The following is a 22,677-nucleotide window of genomic DNA, read 5'->3' as shown; positions in this document are numbered from 1 at the left end:
TGTAAATTAAAATTGAGCTGTGTTGGCAGACTAATGCAAAGATTGGCCTTGGAGTGCTAAAGTTGTGCAGGCCAGGGCCAGAGCATCTTGTGAAATCAGACCTAGAAGTGCAACAGCTGTTACATAGCAGGCTTGACCTGCATTGGTGAAGCTAGGCAAGATCCTGAAAATGGAAGAGTGAGAAGTGCCTCAGGCCAGTGTGTGTGTGGGGAGAATTAGCATCACGTTGACATTTCTGTTTCAGTTGCATCATAGTTTATCTGTGTAAGTTGAATTTAGTTGAAGACGAGGCACTTAGAAAACTGTTTAAAATATTACCCTCCAAATAAGAACTGAGAACAGAAGTATTTAAAGGAAGAGTTTTTCACATGACCTGCATATAATTCCCAGTTGTGAACCCTCTGGCAATGAGCATGAAATCCAAAACACAGCTGATAGGTGAAAGGGTTGTTGTCAGCTCAGACCAAACACTTGAGTATTCATAGCTTGGTGCTTTTACAAACAGGCATTAAAGTACATCAGAATAATTTGGTTTTGAGATCTGTACAGGAACCCCCTCCTAGCTGTATGCAGTTTCAGATGCAGTCACAATCAGTGCTGAAGGAGAACCAGGTGTGCACCATATTGTACTAGTTTTCCTCCAAAACAGCAAGCCTCAATCCCTTCCCTAACTCCCTGCCAAATTTCCTGCTATAAATTGGTCTTATGTTTGCCTGTTTGTACCTTGTGACCCCTGCAGAATATTTGTGGTATTTTAAACCCTGCATTGTGTGCATGACACAGTGTTTAGTTTGGAAGTGAAGTTTAATTTAATCTCAGATGCTGATTGTGGTGTTTATTTTGGAACCCGCAAGTAGGAGGCAACATTTTACATTTTATTAGTCTAGATGAAGTCTCCCTGTTACTTGATAACCATGTATATGTTTGAATGAAAAGATCAATATTCAGAGGAATGCTGAAACATGGATGGCATTTGGATACAGCCTCTTATCCGCTCTAGGTTTGGATTCTATTAGAAATCAAAAATCCTTGGGTATTTGTGGTTTGCTGTGGCGATAGTGACAGAGTGGCTATTTTGTTTTGTAGAGGATTACGTATCATTGCTCTCTGCGTGCCAGTGGAGCTGGAGAGGGAGCTGTTTTGGAAAGAGCTATGTTCACGTTAGAGGAGAGGCTTTCTCTGTTTGCTTCTTGCATCTATTGCAAATGGAGGGAGGTGTGTTTGCAGAAGGAGGTTATAGTTCTGTGGTCCTGGCCTTGTTTCCTTTGCTTCCCACATGTCTATGTTTAAAGCAGAATAAGCAAGTAGTAGAAGCTGACTGGTTACACCCGTGTTCCCCTCCCCTCTGCCCCCCAAAAGAAGCACCAACCCAAGCCTCTCAATAAAGCTGCTCCCGGGGTGTGCGGTTAATAATGTGTGTGGTGGTAATGCTGTCTCTGACTCTTATCTTGCTCTGAGTATTGAGGAGCCTGGGGAAAAAAGGGGGATGAGTTTCCATGAGTCCTCTTTAATAAAATGTGATGGAAAAAGAAATGTAATAGGTGAAAGGAATCCGGCAGCAGACTTTAATACAGCATTGCAAGGACACTTGTCTTGTCACTATTTTGACTGCTGAAGCTAAGCAGTTTTGATGCATAGTTCTGTATGTCATAAAATAGCAAATACTGCAAGAGATGCAGTGAAGGGTGTGGTATATGAATAATTCCAAGCTGTATTTTCCTGTAATATTCTACTTGTGTTCTTCTCCTATAAGAAAATTATTTCAAGAGAAGTGTTTGAATTCTCTCCTCATAAAGCAATGCAATTAAAAGACAAGATTTGCTAATCTGGGAATTTTGGAGATACCACATACTCTCTATTCCAAACCCTTGTGTAGCAGAATGCAGTGTTATTACCACTACGGTTTTCTGGTGGCTTTTGGCAAATGCTGCTCTTCTGATGTTTGCTGTAAGTCTTTTCCATATCTGATTTCCCTGATATTTTGAGAGAAAACAGGGTCTTATGATAAGAACATACCCAAGATCAGAGAAAAGCAGGCTAAAGTTATTTTTAACAGTAGTAGAATAATTTGATCATCTCCATGAGAAGTGGAATGGGGAATACTTTTTTAAAAATTTTTTTCTTTCAGTTTAATTGCAAATCTGAAGATCTGCTTTAGAGCACTGTATTAACTTGGATTCCAGATCTCAAAGGACACAGCCTCGTCTGCTCAACATAGTGTTTGCGTTAATCTGCATGGTGGACAGAAGTGAAGGTATGGTATCATGCGGATGAATTATTTCTGCATGATGTTTCTGGCACTAGCTTCCATTTGTTGTCTGTAGAAATACTGCACTTAAGTACAGACACAGTAGATGGCACTTTAGTCATTGATTTTATGATGTAGGAAAGAAAGCCAAGCTTGGTTATGAAGTTAGCTGTTTTTAAAAATAGGCACATTCTATTGGAAGAGCAGTTTCAAAGCTTTGCTTTTGGTAAGATAGTCCTAGGAGACAGTTAAACATCCACAATTTTTTTTAAGTACAATCAGGTCCTCTCTGAGTCTGAGTTTGCTGAATTTTTAAAAAGATAAATGGGCAAGACATGATCAGCCTGAATCATAAATATGAAGAGGCAGGTTCCCTTTAAACATGTTGACAGTGTTCCTTTTTGGTTTTGTAATCTGTTCTTCACAACATATTGTCTAATATTGTTTATTCATTTCTTTCTAGTCTTGCTTACCTCATCTAACCATTTGTGATGCGACTCCTGACAGTAGTTGGAGGGTAAAATCTGCTGACAAAGTGAATCTCTTACTCTCAGAACGGTTAGAATGCTACGCTCCTTACTACAGCTGAGCCTGGCTGCCAAGGCTAAGAGTATGCCAGTGGTTTTGCTAATCAATATATAACCATGAGATTGAGGGTATTCCAAAGTAGTTATCTGATGCTACGTTCAGTGCTGTACCCTTGGACAGTACTATTTGGTCATTTGTTTGTTCTCAAATACCTAGTTTTCAGTATTAGCAGGTAGTGGATTGACAGTCCTGAAAGCTGAAGTGATAATACAGACTTCCCCAATAACATCCTGTCACTGTGATTCAGCACTAATCTGTATTGTGGAGCTGAGAAGGTGTAGTCAGACTCAGCTAATGATTCATACTTTGGCCCTTCTGCTGATGCTCTTATAATATTTAGCTTCTTTTAATAAGGACACAATTGGACTCAAACTGGGACTAACTTCATTTATATTCTTCTTCCTATGTCATTTTACCACTCTGCCAATTCCAGGGTTTAGAGTTCACAAAAATGTTTAAGGTATTTAAAGGCAAAAAAACCCCAAAACCAAAAAAACAAACAACCCCCTCCCCCCCCCCCCACTTATTTATTAGAGGACAGAGTGTTCTGAGAGTGTATCTTTCAGTTTGTTTAACCAATAGGTAGAGATACTTATGGTTCACTAAAATTTATGTGATTGTAACTACATCATTTGGAGAAATGTTGCATGTTAAACAGGTGTTACCTGCTGCTGATTTTGATCAATGTGACTTTGCAGGGAACTTATCCTTTGTTTTGTTTTATGACTTGAGTATTTGCCAATGAGTTTCATCTCTCAGTACAGCTTTTTCTGATTGATTCTAATTTTACTGTAAGTTACTGAAAAGTAAATACCAAGAGAAAAATGACAAGAACTTCATCTGAGGGCTTAAATGATTATAGCTTCATACTAGTGTGCGCTCCATTCATCCCATGATTAAGACAAGTCCCCTGATGTAGCTGCATCTGTCCCTAATTCAAGATGCTCCCTTCAGGTTAGAGAGTAATTAAATCCTCTTAGCAGCTAGTCTATTTTGTTAATATTTTTTCCTTCTAAAAGGCCAGCTTTTTCCTTTTTGATTGAGACTCCCCAGCAGGAGGTACCTTTTTGCTTTGCCAGTTGGAGAAAGCCCGCATCCATTTACAAAGACTATCTTGGAACTCACAGGCATTTCATTTTAATTTTAAGCAACCATCCCTTTACTGCTGCCTTCGGAACAGCTCAGCTGTGGAAGAAGTGAGCTAATCTGGAATTTTGAAAGTGAAGTACTTAGCGAAGCCCTGGGGTTTACTGTAATTCCAGTTGGAGTAATTAAGGAGAGGAATTGCACGCCCTGTACTTCTTTTTTTATTTTTTATTTTTAATTAGTCTTCCTTTGATCTAGTCTCTCAATTTAAATTTTAAGATCTGAATCAACAGCCTGCCACAGTATATTGCTTAACTCCACTCCTTCTGAGCCTGTAGAGGAGATGGATATTCTTGTTTATGCTTTGTTTTGTATTTTGTTGAGGGAAGGTGTTGCCTATCTCTCCTGCTTCATATTTTTTATTGAGATTCCTTCCAGCTAACTCTTGCTTTCCTCCTCTCTTCCCCACTTCATTACAGATCTACATTCTTTATCCTCAGACATCTCCACCAACTTTCCATTCATTCCAGGATCTAGTTGAGAATTGTAACTCTTAGAAATGTGTCTTAGGCATCGTCGTAGATTGTTTCCTTCACTATGAAGCAAGCCCATTCATCGTTCTCCCGTGTGACTTCTCATTTATAGGAAGAACTATCTTCTTTGCAGCTTTGCCATTTGGAATAGGCTTCCTGCACTTCTCTGCCTTGCTGGATGAACTGTTTATTTTTAGCTCTTATTTGAAAGTTTCTCTCGTTTCGCTTGTGCGCCCTCTTGTTTCTCTCACGCGCTCTCTTGTCTCATTTGTTTCTACCTAGGCATCAAAGTCCCCTTTACTACAGCAGTATATTTAATGTCCAGGTTTATCACTATGTTGCTTTTGTGATGCAGTGTATGTAAAAATAAGTAAAATACTCTTTTGCTAATTCTGTAACATAGATGCTGAAATTTGTCTATCTTGATGGTATCAGTAATGAGTATTATGTTTTTCTAGGAGATTTTGGTAAGTACAGGCTACGGTTGTTGTGCACGTCCTCTTATGATGGAAGGAATCTAGCCAGCATCCTTCCCATTAGTTGGTGTGAAGGAGGAGAGCGGCAGTTTGTCAAAGGCGTCAGGTCAACCATGATTTCTTGAAGAAAAGTCATGAAAACATTAATGTCAACATAAAACAAATACAACTTCAGTTTTTGAAGCCTTATTCAAAAAAATTTCCTTCCAAAAAGCTGCTGGGCAAATGTGGTAAAAGACCAGGATTCTATGCTATCTGCTTTGGAAAAATAAAACTTTGTATTGGCATTACTGAGATTTGAACGTTGTTTCTAGGAGTTGGAAATTTTAGCATTAAACTAAGTTATGTTACTATGAATCTTTTGTTATTTCTGAGTGGATACATGCCCTTTTATATTTTATAAACAAGGAAAAAATGTTTGGAGCGTCTGATATAGTTCAGTGGACAAAAATGTGTATAGACACATGCTGTAGTTGTGATTTTTTTAATAATTAGCCAATTTTTTTTATTTATTTTAGTGAATAAGACTTTGCTACAGATCATCTGTGATAATTTGCCTGATCAATGATATAGCTACGAGTTGTGGTTTTTTTCTACTGCAATTTGTATATTCCTGCTAGCTTTTAAAAATACCCTCTTTTGTGTTTCCTGCTTTGTTACAGTCCCTGAGAATCAACAATGCAGCCGCCCTGCAGGCAATGGGCTTGCTAGTAGGTGACCGGAAGATCTCTTGTTCTTTGCCTTATTTGTGAATTCTAGGCTGTTACTATTTACTTTAAGGGCAGTGTTACAAGGTTAAAACTAGTTCTGTGGGTTTCTTTAATGTAGTTTGGTTATCTAGTTACATCTGTATCATTATGAATTAATAAAAGAGGGAGGGATTGCATATGAGTTTTTCTAGAGTCTAGTGGAATCTAACTTTCATGATTGGTGCTTACTCTCTGATTTTATGTAACTCAGGTTTGATAATTACAATACAGAGTCTGATTTAGGTCTAGTTTTATCTGATTTCAAGGAATAACAGTATGTAAGTTTGAAATATGCTGCGAGTGTTTTTCTCTTTAAAATGGTGGAAACTTCAAGTTCTTCTAGCCCTTAAAAACAAACAAGTAAAAGATAAAATACAATGGATTCTGTATCTGCTTATGGTCAAATAGTATGCAATATATGCTATAGTATAATATTTATCATATACATACCCAATCAAAGTTATTTGAATAAAGAGCTGTTTAGTTGAGCTGCAGTCAGAAATATCTAAAAGAGCTTGCTGCATATTGCTTCTGTGTGTGGAGGCTTCAGATTAGTTTCACTCTTAATATTTTTGGACTTTTTTTTTATAGCCTTGGCAAAGGCTTTCAGTTCTGGGAGAAGAATGATTAAAGAACTAATTATTTTCATGATGAAATGAAATGACAAAATGACAAAAGTCATTTTGACTGCTTGGTTTTCTGTAAGGTCTTTATCTCATACAGTTTCACATACTATGCATTTAAAGCAAAACAAAAACCCATGATCCTATGAATAAAAAGAATTATCCCAAGATATTGGAAATAGAGAAACCAAGAAAGATTCTTGCTATTTTATATCTGCAGAGGTGGTTGAAGTATTGCATTGTGAAGGTCACATTAATATATTGATTGCTTGATTTTCAAAGATATGCAGGATAATATTCTTCCAGAAAATAACCTTTAAATGAAAGTTCATAGTTTTGCAACATGAAGCATGCCAATTTCATTCTAGGTTTTGAAAACATCAAGGATGGGGAGCAGTTATGTTGTTGGGTTTTTTGTTTTTTGTTTTTTGCTTTGAAATCACTTTTATATAACCCAAAAGTTTACCAAATTGCGAGTGATTATGAATATTTAGGATCCTAAATACAGGGGAACTTCAGATTATTTGGATAAAGTGATCAAACCAATCACATTCATGGATAGCATATGCAGGTTTCTGTGGTTTCTCTCAATTGAGTCCATCATGGAATAAATTAGAAGGAAGTAAGTTCATGTAAACAAATTGCATAAATAATAAACTTTCCCCAGTAATCTGTTCATGTCGCTCTAGTCTTAGAGAGCTGTTAGCTTGTTTCATGAATATGCTGCACTATAAGATTATATAAAGTGGACAAAAGCAACTTAAAAAAGACTCAGAAGGCTTTAATAAGATGGAAATCTGAATATTGTATTAGCAAAACAAATAATGTTATTAGTCATTTTAAGACAGAGAACTTTTACTGTTCCCAGTGAGTCAGAACTTTTCTGACTCGCTGGGAATAGTACCAATGTACAAGTTCTCATATGAGATTGATGGCTTCTAGAACATCTTGTTTTGGAACCGATGGCTTTCTTAGTTTAGCTTTCCTAGCTTTTCTGTGGTCCAGGGAAATTAAGTTCGAAGCTTTTCTATTTAGTGGAAGACACAGCAGTAGATTTGGGGGTGGGAAAGTAAATTACTCATAATTGGGAGCTTAAACTGAGTTTTAAACCCACTTAAGCTGAATTGTTCCAAGACTGAGTGAATGGAAATGAGTCTGTAGTAGAAATGTTGCAGAGTTGGTGTGAGGAAATGAGAGTTGCTCAGTGTTCCCTTTTTATGGTAGCAAAACCTCACTGTTGCTTTTTCTTACGTTTTTTCCTAGGCCTGGTTCTGTCTGATACTCAGTTCCAGTAGCACACTTTCCCCCATCCTTTGCTTTTGCTGGGTCTGGACACTTTGGAGTGACTTTTTTGCTATTCAACAAAATTTATTAGCTTAGATTCTGTAATACACCTTTTCTCGTTAAAAGGGCATGTATCATTAGTGAATCTGTATTGGTGGGGATCTAGTTGTTTATGTGAATATTTAGAACCTTAGTATTTAGGGAAAAGGGCTCTTGTTTATTCCCTTTAAGTGCGTTGTGTCTTTGACCAGACTTGCTTTGTGCTATCACAGTAGAAATGCTGGTTGTAACAGATCACACTTGATTTCTGACATAGTGGCTTTATCAAGCCTAGCATGGGTACTTCCAATAAGCGTCATAAAGGAGGAACTTTTCTATTAATGAAAGATACTATTGGCTAGGTGTTTGTCTTCACTAGATTACAAAAGGTATTAACGTGTTCAAGTTAATTGGTAAAAAGAAGTGAATTTTCTCCACCCTTTGGTTCTTGGGTATAAATACATGGGTCTACTGACTTATACAGTCATGGTAGTGCAGTCATATCTGTAAGATGAGACAGAAGTTGAATAGTGCGCACAAAGATCTGATGAATAATTTGGCCATGTCTCTGGTCTCAAAAGTGCCATAAGGTGGTTGTTATCCAGTCAGAGTGGAGGAGACTTAGGTTTTTAAGGTCTCTTCTGAAAGATCCTCAGATGGTAAATTGAATGAAACTCTACAATCAGCAGCAGGGTGCAGATGAAAGAAGCTGTGGTTCCAGAGAGTCTAGGTATTTGAAACCTGAGGCAAAGAGATCCAAGTCATTCCCTGTAGCATTTAATGGAATGACAGCATTTTGCTTCTAAATCTAATTAAATATCAGCTAGTAAATGGAGAAGGAATGAAAGACAATGGAAATGTTTTAATTTTGAAGTATTATATACTCTTTTTGTTTTGAAATGTGAATATTGAAGGGAGATTTAAAAATAATAATAAAAAGGCACAATATTTTCTTTCTTTCATTTTCTCTCTCTCTCACTCTCTCACTGCAAAGCAGATCTTTCAGTATTTTGTCAAGTGTACAGAGCCTTTAATATTCAGCCCGCAGAGATTTGCTGACTTTTTTGAAAGTTTAGGAAGAACAGATAAAGGGATGGGGAACAAAAGGGGTGTGTATTTACTTGTCAAAGGTGTGGAATTTACAGATATTAAAAAAAGCAGAACTGGCCAAGGATAAAAACTGAAAGGAATGTATAAAAAGTTATACTGCTTTGGGTCGATGCTATTTTCCCTGTAGGCATTTGAATCTATGCATGAAGTTTGTTTTTGTGTAGCCAAAGATGATTTATGATTTCAACATGCCCAGTGGGTTAAACTCTGAGAATGTTTCATAACAAAGATAACCAGAATAAATAGTGTATGGATTCTTTATTCATTTGAAGGTGAACCTCAAAGTAAGCAGCACTGGTTTCCTGAATGTTTAAGTGGTATTTTGCTGTGTTTGACTAATAGGTGTTGCAAGTTTAAGAATTTCAAATAGCAGGATGGATTTCATAGAGAATAACAGTGAGTGAAACAGTGGTCTGTCCAGTGAGATTCTTTAACATCACTTCCTCTTGTTCAGATGAACAATCATAGAAATTACAAAAAGGTTTTAGGTGCTCATCATGTAAGAAAATCAAGTCATCTTTAATATTAAAAATGGGTGTTTGGATGCTTAGGATCAGTATTTTTGTTCTTTAAAATAGTGTTTTGTTTGAGAGCATTGACCAAGGAGATATTCTGCATAATTTTTTTAATACAAAATAGGTTGTAGGAATAGGTTGTAGGAATGGAAAAATATATGTCCAAGACAAATTTTTGGCTTTTAGTCTATGTAAAGATAGGATATTCGGAAATAAAATTAGTATGGACAGAGGAGGGCTTTAAATATTTGACCTGCACTGAAGTTCCAAGTCAGTATAGCTTCTCTTCAGCTCTGGGTACAACTTGCACCTTTTAGCAGCAAAGCAAAAGAGCAAGACAGATGAAGTTTTGCTGTAGATGGTACCAGATCCTTTAATTTATAATTTGTTTGCTGAAAAAGTTTGCTCTTTCTTAGCTCAAATAATATCACCTGGTAATGTGACACTGAAGCTTAAGTTGTAGCATTGTGCTTTACATTGAAATATTTGCTTGATTGTAATCATTTGAAGTTTTTATTTATTGCAGCAAGCATATTTTCAATGGACATTGATATATTTTATGAATGCTGCAGTGAAGGAAAGCTGTTTTTAAACTCATAAATCTAATGTGGGTCTTTTGGTTACAAGGTACACATCAGCTTTAAGATTACAGAGATAACATCTTGACCTCTTAGCACCTTAGATTCAAGTCCTGACAATGTGTCTTCAGTAAGATCTAACTGTTACTTATTTCTTATCCATTTGTGGAAGTATTGCAGTTATGCTTGTGAATCTTTTTTTCAAAATGTTTCCCTTTTCTTTCTAAAAATGTCAGCCTATCAACTAGAATAGCAATATCATAGAGAACCAATCTGTTATGATATGGTTTTGGACAGTGGTTGACCCAGTTTATGCTGAGTTTTGCCAGTTTGGATACCATTCCTCGTTTTAATCTTCACCGAAGCATGGCTGTGATGCCTGTCTGTCTGTCTCCTTTCATCCTGCTGTGGCCACATGCTCTGCACATAGTTTATAAAAGTTTGTGATAGTTATGTCAAGGACTCAGTCATACTACTGAAATTTCACATCTGAGTAAGGTAGTTGATGGAGATTTAGTAGGGAAATAAATTACTTTTAGATTATTTGTGTGGAAATCCTAAAGCAGCTCAGGCACCTGAAAAAGTAGGATGGTAGGGCAGGAAGGATGGTATGAGTAGTTTACTACATGCTTAGTTTGCTGGAATTAAGTAGCTTGGCTCTTAAAGCAAGGTCTGCATGTGCATACTTCTGCTGCCCTACTGATATTCTCAGCCCCAGAGAACCTGCAGGATTTGTTTAGAAGTTTTAGCAACAAAAGGAGTATGTGGTGTTATATAGCACTATTACCATGTGGGCAATTTTTTTGTGTATATTGTGCTGTGTATAGTGTGATAAGTTTATGCACCAGTGGTCTGTATTGAAGGAAAGGTATTTCCTGGCTTCCCAGAAGTCTGATTTTTTTCATCTTGAAATACCATTGATTTGGCTTGGTGTGTGTTAGCAACACAGGTATATTCATGTTATGTCTTCTCTAGACAGTGATAAATGGACCTGTAAAGTACGTTCTGAAGGTGCTAAGGTTTTTCTTATGACTCTTCCATTCAAAATACTATAAATATGCAAAGTGGTTACTGTAATTTTCATGGGAGAATCTGAAATTTCTTTATGAAATATGAATTTGATTCCTAGTTTTTCCCTCAGCAGACTGTTATTGTCCCATTTTATACAGATAAGAACAGGCACACAGTGTTAAAAATATTTCAGGGGATTTGCAGAGATGCTGTCTGACCAGGAACTCTCTCTGATTTTGGCTTTTCTCTGTTCAATGCCCATAGAGATGAGGACTAAAATAACTTGGAAAATGTCTTGCAATAAATTAGCAGGATGAAAATTAATGATATACAGTAAATGCACTCATAAATTTATGTGTTTAGATAGATGAGGCTAGCACCAGCAGGGGGTCCCAATCGTATTTAAGATGTTAAGAGAGATTAATTTGTCAGTTTGTATCCTATCTAACATGTTTGCAGTCTGTAAAGAAATACAGATGAGTGGAAAGCTGTTTCGGTGAAGTAGTGCTAGAGTAATGCGAATGGGTAGCATTAGATTCCACCTGGCAATGAAAGGCTGATTTCTTATCTTTTACTAGTTTACTGTCCTCGATGTTCCAAGCAAATGAGGAAGGCCTTTCCAGCTCTGATAAGTTCCTTGCTGTCAAGACACTGCCTTTACTTTTTTCATTATGTTTTAAGGTCATCTTTCATTTTTAAGTCATTACTTGACTACTTTTGTATTACATTAATATGTGTATTCCTATAAATGTATTTGGAATTGTACATAAGATATCATTCGTTTTATTTCTCAGAATAGTGTTAACCTAATTGGAAACTAATATAATTTGAGAAACTACATAATTTGCAAATGTTATTAGCAGCTCACCAACTTAGCAATACCTTTGTATAAGATATTTCTGTATAAGAAACTATGATAAAAGAGCAAAATATATGCCTGCTGAAAGGCCTAATAGTGAGCTACTTGAATTTAACAATGATAGGCTTCTAAGTTGGTATCTTATACTGAGTCAGTATCCTTGATAGGGATAGGTGGACCTGAAAAGTGGGGGTTCTTTCACACTGCACTGGCAAAAATCTTTTAGAGTCTTTTTCTTCAATTCTGTAACTGTAACCTTTACTGTGTTTTCTTTTTCTTACAAAAAGGAATTATTCTTTCACCAGTCTATAGTGCATGCTAATACCTAGAAATGGATGCAAGATAATCAGATTAAGCTGTTCATGGTTAATTTAAAACAACAGGTTGTTCTACCTGTTTCAGAATAGATGATGCAGATGGATGCAGTACTGTGAAAATTGGCATGTTAGTTGTTTTGCTATTCTGGCATCTGCATGAATGCAGTATATAAAAATAAGTTTTATTTGCATAGAAATGATGAAGACAGGATTTGGAGTTTGCTATTAATATCTCACCAGTTAACAAGCTTAAATTCTGTGTTTCAAAGCATATCTAAAAATAAAAGCATGTGAGATTTCAGCTGATGATTATAATGAAAATATTGCCCATTTGTGCATGTTTTGGAATGTTATACTGGTGGGTTGTTTGTTTTTAATTGTTGTAAAACCTCATACAGGGTAGAACTGCATCGTTTTGTAGTTCTTCAAGCAAGTACGTAGGTAAGTAGATGCTAGTGACCTGGTAACGGAAAATGTCACAGAACAGTAGACAAAGCATTTAAAACCACTGTTGTTAAAAAGTCCTCTGGCAAATGCAATGTAAGTAGTGTTGAACTCTTACAGATGTGTACTTTCTCCACAGTCACAAGAAAGGATGAACTTAGTCCCCAGAGGAAATCTGGGAGCTGTGTTTCATTGTCTTAATGAGGAGTAATGCCATATGAAATGATTTATTCCAGAAATGTTCCCTCTGGCAAGTTTGCAGCAATGGCTTTAAGCCTTTAACTATCAAAGCAGAAAGTGTCAGAGGATCCCAGAGCAGCACAGGTATTAAATAAGGAACAGTTCATGTGATGTGATCCTTACTGTGCTACAGAGTTATGCTTGTAGCCAGTTTGGCAAAAGTAGAAGGATACGGAATATACGCCAATATTTTAGGTATATGAGGAGTTTAGCAGACCTCATATCTTTGTATGGTTCAATATTTAACTGTGTTTAAATGAGAAATGCTATTGTAATGAGCTGTCATTTCAGAAATGAACAGAGGGGAATAAATTTCAGTTTAGGGTTCTCATAGCTCACCGTTTTGACTAATTTTTTTAAAGTTATGGAATTTTATATTCTTAATCAGTAAATGATACTAAGCAGGTTTTATTCCTTAAAAAAATATAATCAGGTTATGATTTCTGCTGTACTAACAACTTGGAGTTGTTTGGTTTTGATGTAGTCTTTAGTCACTTCACTTATGTAATGAGTGGTATTACCTATTACCTAAGTACCTATTACTTATTACCTAAGTCCAGGATGGGAGGCAATGGGCACAAATTGTAACACAGAAAATTCCACTTGAACACAAGAAAACACGTTTTTAGTGTGAGGGTGACTGATGCCTTGGAGCTTCTTGCCTGGGCTATTTGGTGTATTTAAAACCTGAACTCTTGAACTGAAAAGTGTCTGGCTTTGTGACCCAAACTTGCCTCAAGTGTCACTTGCCAAAAACTATGCTTCTATCATATTACATATGAATTTAAAATATGTTCTGTTACTTTTTCCATCAGGAGCTAATTTTTCAAATTAGATGCATTTTAGTAGCTCTTTTTTAAGGAGATGCTGTCAAGATAAAGATCATGATTGTTCTCAAATCTGGCTGAGTTGTCAAATAGCTTAGACAGGGACACAAGATGGTAAAGTAAAATGGCAGTATAGCATTATTACTGATCCTGTAAACAACTCTCCAACAACGGATCCTCCCCAACAGCCTTGCTTGTGACCTTTTAAAAGTATTTTAGAATTCCTTTTATGGTCACTTGTACTTACTTATTTAGGGATAAAGTATTTGGGATTTGCTTCAACTCTGCAGCAGAGGAAGTATCTTGATGTAGAAGTTACCTTTAGACTACATTACACTGCACAACTTATTTCCAGTTTTTAAAAAATATTACTTTCCTTACTATCTGGTCACATGTTTCCATAGGTACTATTATAATACTCTACCTGGTGGTTTCCATTGTCTAAAAATAAAAGCAAGTTAAAAATTAGAATTTGCAGCAAAATTCTTCATAGGAATTTTTTTTACAGTTCTATTGTCTGTTTCTTGACATGTGTGTCCTATTCAGTATTTTCAGTCTTGTTCCTTCCTATCATTGGTGAAGCATTGTTGATACATGTTACAATTTTTAATTTGTTTCCAATTACAAAAGGGAAGGAAAAACCCCAGAACACCACAACAGGCACTTACACGAGATGAAATATTAAGTAATGAATCTTCATGTGTAACATCCTTTAAACTCAGAGGATAATTAATGAGTCAATGCAAATATTTAATGCTAATTCATGATCAATACTAGTTTCTTTAATCAAAACCACAAGGCACTGCATACCCCCCCAAAACCCCATTCATTTTCCATTGAAACGGAACCTTAGAGGCTAAATCTTTTGGAAGTAAAGTCATGAGACAGAAGTTTCATATAAATGTCACTTTAAATGATCCACACTGCTTAAACCGGCTCAGCATCATCTGATCATGCTTTTAAGATATGGTGCTGTTATACTTAAGTGAGTTGGGAATTCCCTTGAGATTTCTGTTGGTCTGAAAAGTCTTCTGTCTGTGGATATACTGATCTAAGTGCACCACAACATTAGTAACAGAAAACTCAATCTTTTTATCAAAAGGCACCTAAACTTTTCAGACTTCCTGATCAGGAGAGGTTTTGATAAATATGTTACACTTCAGAGTTGGAATAGCCTCAGTTGTTGTATTTTCTTAAAGAATCAGGTAGCTCAGAAAAGAAACTATCATTTCAAGAGTTACTCTGATCTCAACTGCTGTATTGGATTTAGATATAAATAAGAAAAGTTGCCTAAAAGGTGCAGAATTTGACTTCTGTCTACAGTTTTAGAAAAATGCTTGATACTTATATTGTAGAATTAAGATATCTTTGTAAGAAAAATATTCTAGAAATTATTATAAAAACACATCTGTCAAATAGTGATGTGCTTGGTTTAGAGGATACAGAAGCTGTTCTGAAAGAATTTCACTTTTTAGTGACCATTAAGTGTCAAATGAGGAAAAATATCAAATGACTTTTAATAAACAGGTTAATTAACTCCATTTTGTAGGGGTTCCTTTACTCAACTACTGTCTGGAATGACGTATGATTTTCTTCTTAGTCCAAAGTCAAATGCTGTATTAGTTTCATTTATTTAAACCTAAATCAAAAGCAATACTTAAATATGTTTGTTGTACTTGCTTGGGAGTTATGGCTGACACTCTGTATATTGCAAGGTTTTTTTGTGGGATGTGTGGGAGAGAGACAATGTTTGGTAATTGCCTTCCATGCAAAATAATGTTCTGCCAAACTTCATATAATCAGTCTGTTATTTGCTTTAGAATTCTTATGGCATTATGTAACATCATCAGTGACATTTTTAAGTGCCCAAGTTATAGTTAAATATCCTAATGGTTTTCATAAAAGCTGTAAGAGAATAGACAATGGAAAGGTAGGTTCAGCAAAGACCTATAGTTGTTATATGAATCCCATAACTGAGCCGTAAAATACAAGTGCCCAAGAAGCAATTTTAAAGAATAATCTTCTGTAGAGTATTTCTGAGTTGACCATCAAATTTTGTGCTTCTCAGTATGCAAATTCAGTCCTAAATCTCCATGCATGTGTTTATTATTTGCACATATATGAAAACTTGGTGTAGTTGTAATGTTTTATAACATTGTGTAGCTGCAGTGTTTTACAAATTGTTTTACATACTCTATTAATGAGAAGAGTTAATATTCAAAGTTTAGCATGTAGGCTGTAATTTGTCGCTATTGTCTAGTGTTTTTCATTTGGTTTCATGATTGGATAATGGTAAGTTTTAATAAAAGAAGGTCGTTCAGATAAGACACTAGGTATTTATGGTTGCAGGAAAGAGATTTAGCAGCTTGGTTCTTTCTCAAAAATTGCAGCCTGATAGAGCTGTAAGGAAGTAAAACTGGATACTTTCAAGGAGCTACAAATGCTTTTAATGCATTTATCTTTTAGATATTTTAGTGAGGAGGACATGTTAGCTTTGACTTGATGCTGTGTTCTGATCAGCTTGGATTGTGGGTAGAATAAGCTTTGTATCCATTCCCCTTAAGGGCATGGTTTGTCACCTGCCTGCAAAACTTTATATAGTCGTACACTGTTTCAGTTCAATACAGTTTGCTTATGCTGTTTCATGTTAGCAGCCTGCCTAAAAAATATTCTTTGCCCTAAAATGGTGTCTCAAATTCCCTGGCATTCAAATATTACCTCACATGTGCTAAGACTGTTTCAGGAAATGAGAAGAGTCTTGGATCCCCTTCTGCCTTGGATATCTTAATGTCCCAGGAAGATGGTTTGCTTGCAACTCCTTAATCCATGAAATGTGTAAAGAACCATGCTTAATGCATCTCCTAATTTCCCAGAAGTGAGAACGTGAGCTCATTCTTTCAAATGTTTAGCGCCAACAAAATCGTAGAATAAAATGCTGTTCTCAGTAAAAGCCAGGAAGACAGTTTAGGGGAAAGACTTCTCTTTAAGGTGTTCCTCTGCAATTTCTGCTTTGTCTTGCCCCTCTGATCTTTACAGTTTTGAGTAATTCAACTAAATATATTTGCACTAGCATAAGATGAGATATCTGCCTGGGGTCTTATCGCCTTGTAATTATTACGGTTATCTTCTTGAGCCACTGTCACTGCGTGTTACCTACTGCAGTCATCAGCAAGTGTGGCCTTATTCATTATTGTCACTTCAGATGTTGAGGGGTGGGAAAGATGCAAGCTCTGAGAGCAAACCTCCTTTATGCATTTTCCACCTCAAGAATACGTTGTTAATGATAAGCAACAAGTGTCTGTCAAATACAGAAATGGAATTTCTGAATAAAAAACTTCTCATTGTAACCAAAACTTCATTCATCTAGATGCCACATGTTGTTGTGTAAGGCATGTTCTATTCTTCTTGTAAATGGCTAAATAATTTATATCACTGTCTTTGGCTTGTCACAGATACAGTGGATGGAGGGAAGGCTCTGGTGATCTTTCACCAAAGGCTATCTGAACCCACTATGATGGTATGAGAGTGAACTAAAACATAGCTATGTTTTACTACTATGTTGCATGCACCTGTTTTTTTAAGGTGCATGTTCCTCCCCTTCTGCCCTTCCCTGACAGTTCAAACACTGGCAATATCCTGAAAATTTGTAGCACAGCTGTCTGAAACTCCTTGCATCCTCCCAAGATGACATTATGCAGCTTCTGGGACCTGCAGAAAATGCTTTCAATTTATTCTTTTGAGACCTTTTATGTCTAATTCCAAATGGAATAAATGGTTGCTTCTTTAGAGTTTCTTACAGCAATGTGTGTGATATGGGCAATAACTTGAAGAAAATGATATATTTCTCAGTTGTTGGAGTTGAGTTAGTTCCATGTATCCAGGCTTAGATGTAATCTATTTTTTCTGTGTGACTCTGTACAGAAGGGTAGTAGTTGAGCAGAAACTTGTGTCTTCTGATCTGTCATAAAGACAGACAAGACATATGCATGCCATTTGGATATCTCAATCCAAAATCAGATCCAGGCACTCTTGTGAACAAATTGTCTGTTTGTGAATGGCTGTGTGATGAGTTTCATATTGATCAAAATAGTCCCTAGGAGACCTTTTAATCAACAGTAAATTTTGCTGAGAATATCTAAAGTGATGAATGGCGTTACCTGTCGGAGTCAGCATTCAGTATGTATTGAAACGTGTAATCTGCTCAGTTAAAAACACCTGTCTGCTGAGCTCTGGTCTTGCTCTTTTGAATGATACAATACAATTTGTTCTAATATTTCACCCTGTCTTTTTAGCCACTTTTTATTTTTTGTAGTTTATTTACAGTTGCATGCTTTTATGCTTTTTTTTTTTAAATAGATGTAAACCATGCCGGGAAAGGAGTCAATCACACCCCCTAATTCTTGCTGTGACTGGAAAGAAAAATAAAGCCCTCCTAAAACTGTTGACTTAGGATGATGTGTCTTCCTTTAAACTTTAATAAACTGACAACTGTCCAGGAAATTTATACAGCCTAAACATCAGTTAAATGTAGTTTGTTTGATGTCAAGTTATGTCTTAATGAAGAGGAAAAAGAGTATGAGAGGTCTTTTAAAATACCACCTTGTACTCAGGAAAGGAGATGTTTTGGCTTCTTAACTAAATATGATGTTTGACCACTTATATAACCAAAAGTAGTAGTTGTTTGTGAGGTAGTCTGAAAGGACTCAGAATAAAAATATTAATTCCCTAGGAAACTGATTAGTTTGTGCATATATGACCCACTGGATGCTGGTCCATTTTAAGGGATTTGAAAAGCTGGTTGGGGGGCACTGTTCTAGAAAGCAGGGTCTTGGTCTGTCATGGTGTATTGTGGTTCTTATTCCTGAAATGCACCCATGTCTTCTCCCTTAGGATCCTGCCTTCTGTCTATTTCCCAAATGTTCCCTAAGAGAACCAGCCTGAAGTGGGGAGGGGAAGATGGCTTCAATCAGTCACTATTAAAATTGAAGAAATCCTAGAGTGACTTCTGGTGATAGATGGAGCTAAATAATGGAGGTAAATGAGATTATTAGCAAAACACTAGTGGTCATCTGGGAATGTTGGAAAGTTAGCTCTTAGTGCAGTGCAAAAATCAAGGTGACTAGAAAAAGAAGAAAAGGTCCTTAATTCTGTAAAAGGGGAGGAAAGAGTTATGATGGACTTGGTGCGCTTGTTAAGACAGAAGCAGAAGATCTGGGTTTGTTTACTTGTTTTACCTACTGCAGTCTGGATAGAAACAGTATGTTGAATTCCTTCATCATCAGCCTTTGTGGATTACAGAAAAATCTCAATGTAAAATAATTCTGATACACAAAGAGTAAGGTATTATAGTAGGCTAATTTTTTATTTCAAAATTACCTGTTTTGTTAATAAGAACACTTGCAGAATGTGATGGTTTGCGAACAGTATCCAGAATAACTAAATATTTAGCATTAACAAGGCTGTAGAAAATATGTATAAAATCAAAATTGTGATTTTCTTTCATTCAAAATTCCCTTGAAATTTCTGGAGGAGTTTAGGGTTGTTAATTTTGGACAATGGATTGTAACTCCAGATCCTTTATTTTACCTTCTTAAACCCAGTAATCATACTAGTGTTCTGGGGTGAATATTCTTGACTTCTTGTTCTGTATTAAATCTTGCTTCTTTGTGCTGAGTAGTTGTCAAAGTCTGTTTCAAACACTGCTGTGTTAAAGTGATGTTTTCAGGTTGCAGATAGGTAGTGCTGCCTGACCTTGTCTGAGACAAAATTAAATTCTTCTAAAACAATGAATTAGAGTAAACATGCAAATTTAGTTTAATTTTACAGGTAAAAATTAATTTTGTAGCCAAAAATGTTGGTTCTTGCAGATTGATTGTAGGTATGAGAAGAAACTGATGGAGACATGTCTTTTGATGTTTACCTGCTTATTTATGAATTGTATACCAAATTTTCCTTGTCTGAGCACCAGCAGAGTCAAACAGATAAATAATTTCTTTGTTAATAATTCAGAAGAAACACTTTCAGTCAATACTTGGACCAAAGGTTCTTTCTGTAGCAGCTTCAGACTATGTTTGGAACTTCTTTTTTCCATCTATTTCTATCTGCTGGTTTTCTTCCATGGGAGTCCACAGATACATCTGTTCAAAACAATTATCAGCACCTAGTTTGAATTCCTTACTGGATTCTCCTGTATCTTTAGTTTTGAGCAGTGATTATAAGCCTGTAGTTGGTTTTAGACTTTCTTTAAAATAGCTTAAGCACAGAATATGACCCCAAACTTGAATGATATTGGAGTAATTGATTGTATTGAAACTAACATTCCACATTTTTGGGTGATTTTGGCCTAGGATGTATCCGCTTAACAAGCTGAAAGATGTATTTTTCCCCCAAACAGTGCTGTGGACTCTGAATAAACAACTTTATTCCTTTGCCCTTCTCCTTCCTGGTAATCATCTGCCTTTAGAAAGCAGATTAAGAGATTCTTACTGATGTGAAAAATGGAATAGTGTCCATGAGACTTTCCCAAAGATCAGCGAACTGCAATTGCAGTGCTTAGAAGAATACCTTTGTAACAGGGTGATTTGCAAGCAGAAATAACAAATCTTCATCATTTTACTAAAAATATCCTGCGGGAAGCAGGATTTTTCCTATCTTGAACAGCTACAAAAATGAATAGTTTTTAGACTGCTATTTCGAGGAAAACTTACAATTGAAATACACCTATTAGCTGGGGCCCTTTGACATCTATATTGTTCACAATTTACATTCTGCTTTGGTAGTTCTCTGAGAAGACAGGAAAAATGTTGTAAAAACTTTGTTTAAAAAAAATTATGCAGATTTAAGCTCTGTAAAACTGAACCTTTTTGGACATTAGTATGCAATTCAAAACACAAATTTTCTCTGCATGTTATGGGACTTTCATTCTGCATTGTAGAGAACCTGTTCAAAATCCATTGATATTTCCATTTATTTGAAACAGCTTTGGGTCAAGCTCAGTAACAATGCAGTCAAGGGATTAAGTTGTCTGTCTTTATATGCGAGTAACTATTCAGTGTCTTCAGATTCAGAGAAAAGACTTATTTCTTAGCCTGTAAAGTCAGTTAAAGGCAAAATGTGGTGTATCTCAAACAATGATGTACCAACAAAACATGTTTTGTGTCATTTGCTGATTGCATTCTGAAGCACTAAATGGAATTGTTTGACAGAAAGCTCAGGATCATCTTAATGGGATATTGGGAGGGATATCGCACTTCTCTGGTAGTGGAATGTACTAACAGTGAGGAGCTAAGATCATTAGGGCCGAGATACTGTGTTTGAGGCAGTTTGTTTTAATAGCATTATTGTGCTGTCAGTACTGTCAAGATTTTAATTTACCTCTCTGGGGGACTTTAGAGGAAGAGTAACAGGAAAGGACTTAACTGCCAACATAGAAATGGTGAAATGGAGAGGGATTGACTTATAGGCCATTAGTTTAAAAGCAGATCAGATAGTTAGAAAGACGAATGTGTTTTGCTGTTTGAGTGTTGAGTCACTACAATATTTTGGGTATGTTTCAGACCAATTTCTTTTCGGTTAGCATTCACACCACAGAGTAGTTTCTCATCCTGCATTAAGAGGAAGGCTTACTGATTGCTTGAAGCAAGGTTAACTTCCTTTGGATATTTTAAGTTTCTTCTGAGGCGCATTAGGGAGACACTTATGTGAAGCAGGTGTCTTGCATTTGCCTGATGCTCACTAATTCTTAGGGAGAGTTGGTCATGAATTTGTAAGCACTTTAAGATTAGCATTTTCAAATCTAAACATAAGATTGGTTGTTGAATTAAGAAACTGAGTGCCTGCACCACTTGAGGGTTATGTGCTCTCTGCTCAAAAAATCAAAATGTTGATATTTAGGTATCCACCCCTGTTTTTTGACTTGACTTGGCTTTTAATGTGGAAATACCAATCAGTCTTCATAGAGACTTAAAGGGAGTCAGATGCTGTACTTCTATTAAACTCTTGCTTTGCTTCATAAAATGTTTTGCATGGTAAAGTAATGCTCTAATAATAATTTCTGTTTTGCTAAAATATTTTATCTTGAGATCTCAGTGTTTTACAAATGCTGATAAATAAAACCTCCTTTCACCTCTCTGAAGTACATGGTGGTATTCTCATTTAGCATGTAGAATGGAACCCAGATGTATTAACTTAGTCCTATGCCACAAGCAGCAAATCATCTCCTCCCCTCTCTTTTTACATGAACACTCTCTGCTTTCCAACTCTTCACTTTATGAGATTTTTAAGTGCACACTGCAGTGATTTATTGTTGATCACTTTTCTAACATTTTATTCTAAATGAAACAGCCCTGCAGGTTATGAGTTGCCAAATGACAGAAAACAGGAGCTCCCCCAAGTTCAAGCTGTTTTAAAGCCTAAAGATTTACAATAAAGAAAATAATTAAGTGAATGGTGTCAGAGAGTCCTGGGTTTTAGTGTTAAGCTGTCACTGACTCAGCTGTTAACATCTTCGTATTGACAAGTTTGTGATTGCTCACTTTTTTATTAAAACTGTGTTCTCCCTCACTGTTGGACTCAAAACCAGCATGAAGGTCTGTTCTTTCTGGTTTTGTGTTTAATATCCCTTTTTTAGTTGGAACTCCTAATGGGGTAGCCCTTTTGTGTGTCTGATAGTTACAATATTGCTTCAGAATTGCTGACTTCATAGGTCTGAATAAACTCAGCATATCTGTGATGCCCTTTAAAGTGATAAGTAGGAGACAAACATCTGTTGCTGTGATTGTTGTTCTTACTGTGTGCTAGAGACATAAAAAAAAATCAGAGGTTGAGGTAACTGCCTTATTCCATCAAAGGAAACTTGTGGAAAGAATTTTTGCTGGTCATACTGTTCTGTGCGCCTGCCCATCTGGCGTTTGAAGAAATAGTGGGAGGTGCAGGCACTTTGGCAGAGATTCATCCTTAATTTGCAAAGCAAGAGATGTACATGAACATGATTTCATGAGTTGATTTCTGTATAGTGCCTCACTTCTCTAAGGAAATTGTGTAGTTATTACACTTTTGAGTAATTTTAAATCAGTAGTTTGGAAGCCCTTAGCGCTGGGGCATTGGGAGAAGTTGTAGGTGCGTCAGCAAGCACAAATTGCATTATATCCT

At 36.2% G+C, this 22,677-nt stretch overlaps 1 protein-coding gene and 1 long non-coding RNA gene across 22 annotated transcripts in view; both read left to right on the top strand.

The window, feature by feature from the left end:
* The window catches only part of RAD51B (RAD51 paralog B), a 453,279-nt gene that overhangs the window by 39,086 nt on the left and 391,516 nt on the right, over positions 1-22,677 (top strand). The gene's annotated exons all lie outside the window — the stretch shown is intronic.
* On the top strand, positions 12,422-17,917 carry LOC106498222 (uncharacterized). Its single transcript, XR_001294925.1, has 3 exons — positions 12,422-12,457; positions 16,980-17,044; positions 17,884-17,917. It is a non-coding gene; the product is annotated as an uncharacterized lncRNA (long non-coding RNA).

This window comes from Apteryx mantelli, chromosome 4, assembly GCF_036417845.1.
Source record: "Apteryx mantelli isolate bAptMan1 chromosome 4, bAptMan1.hap1, whole genome shotgun sequence".
NCBI lineage: Eukaryota > Metazoa > Chordata > Aves > Apterygiformes > Apterygidae > Apteryx > Apteryx mantelli.
The sequence above is the reverse complement of the archived record's forward strand: the minus strand, read 5'-3'. Positions and strand labels throughout refer to the sequence as shown.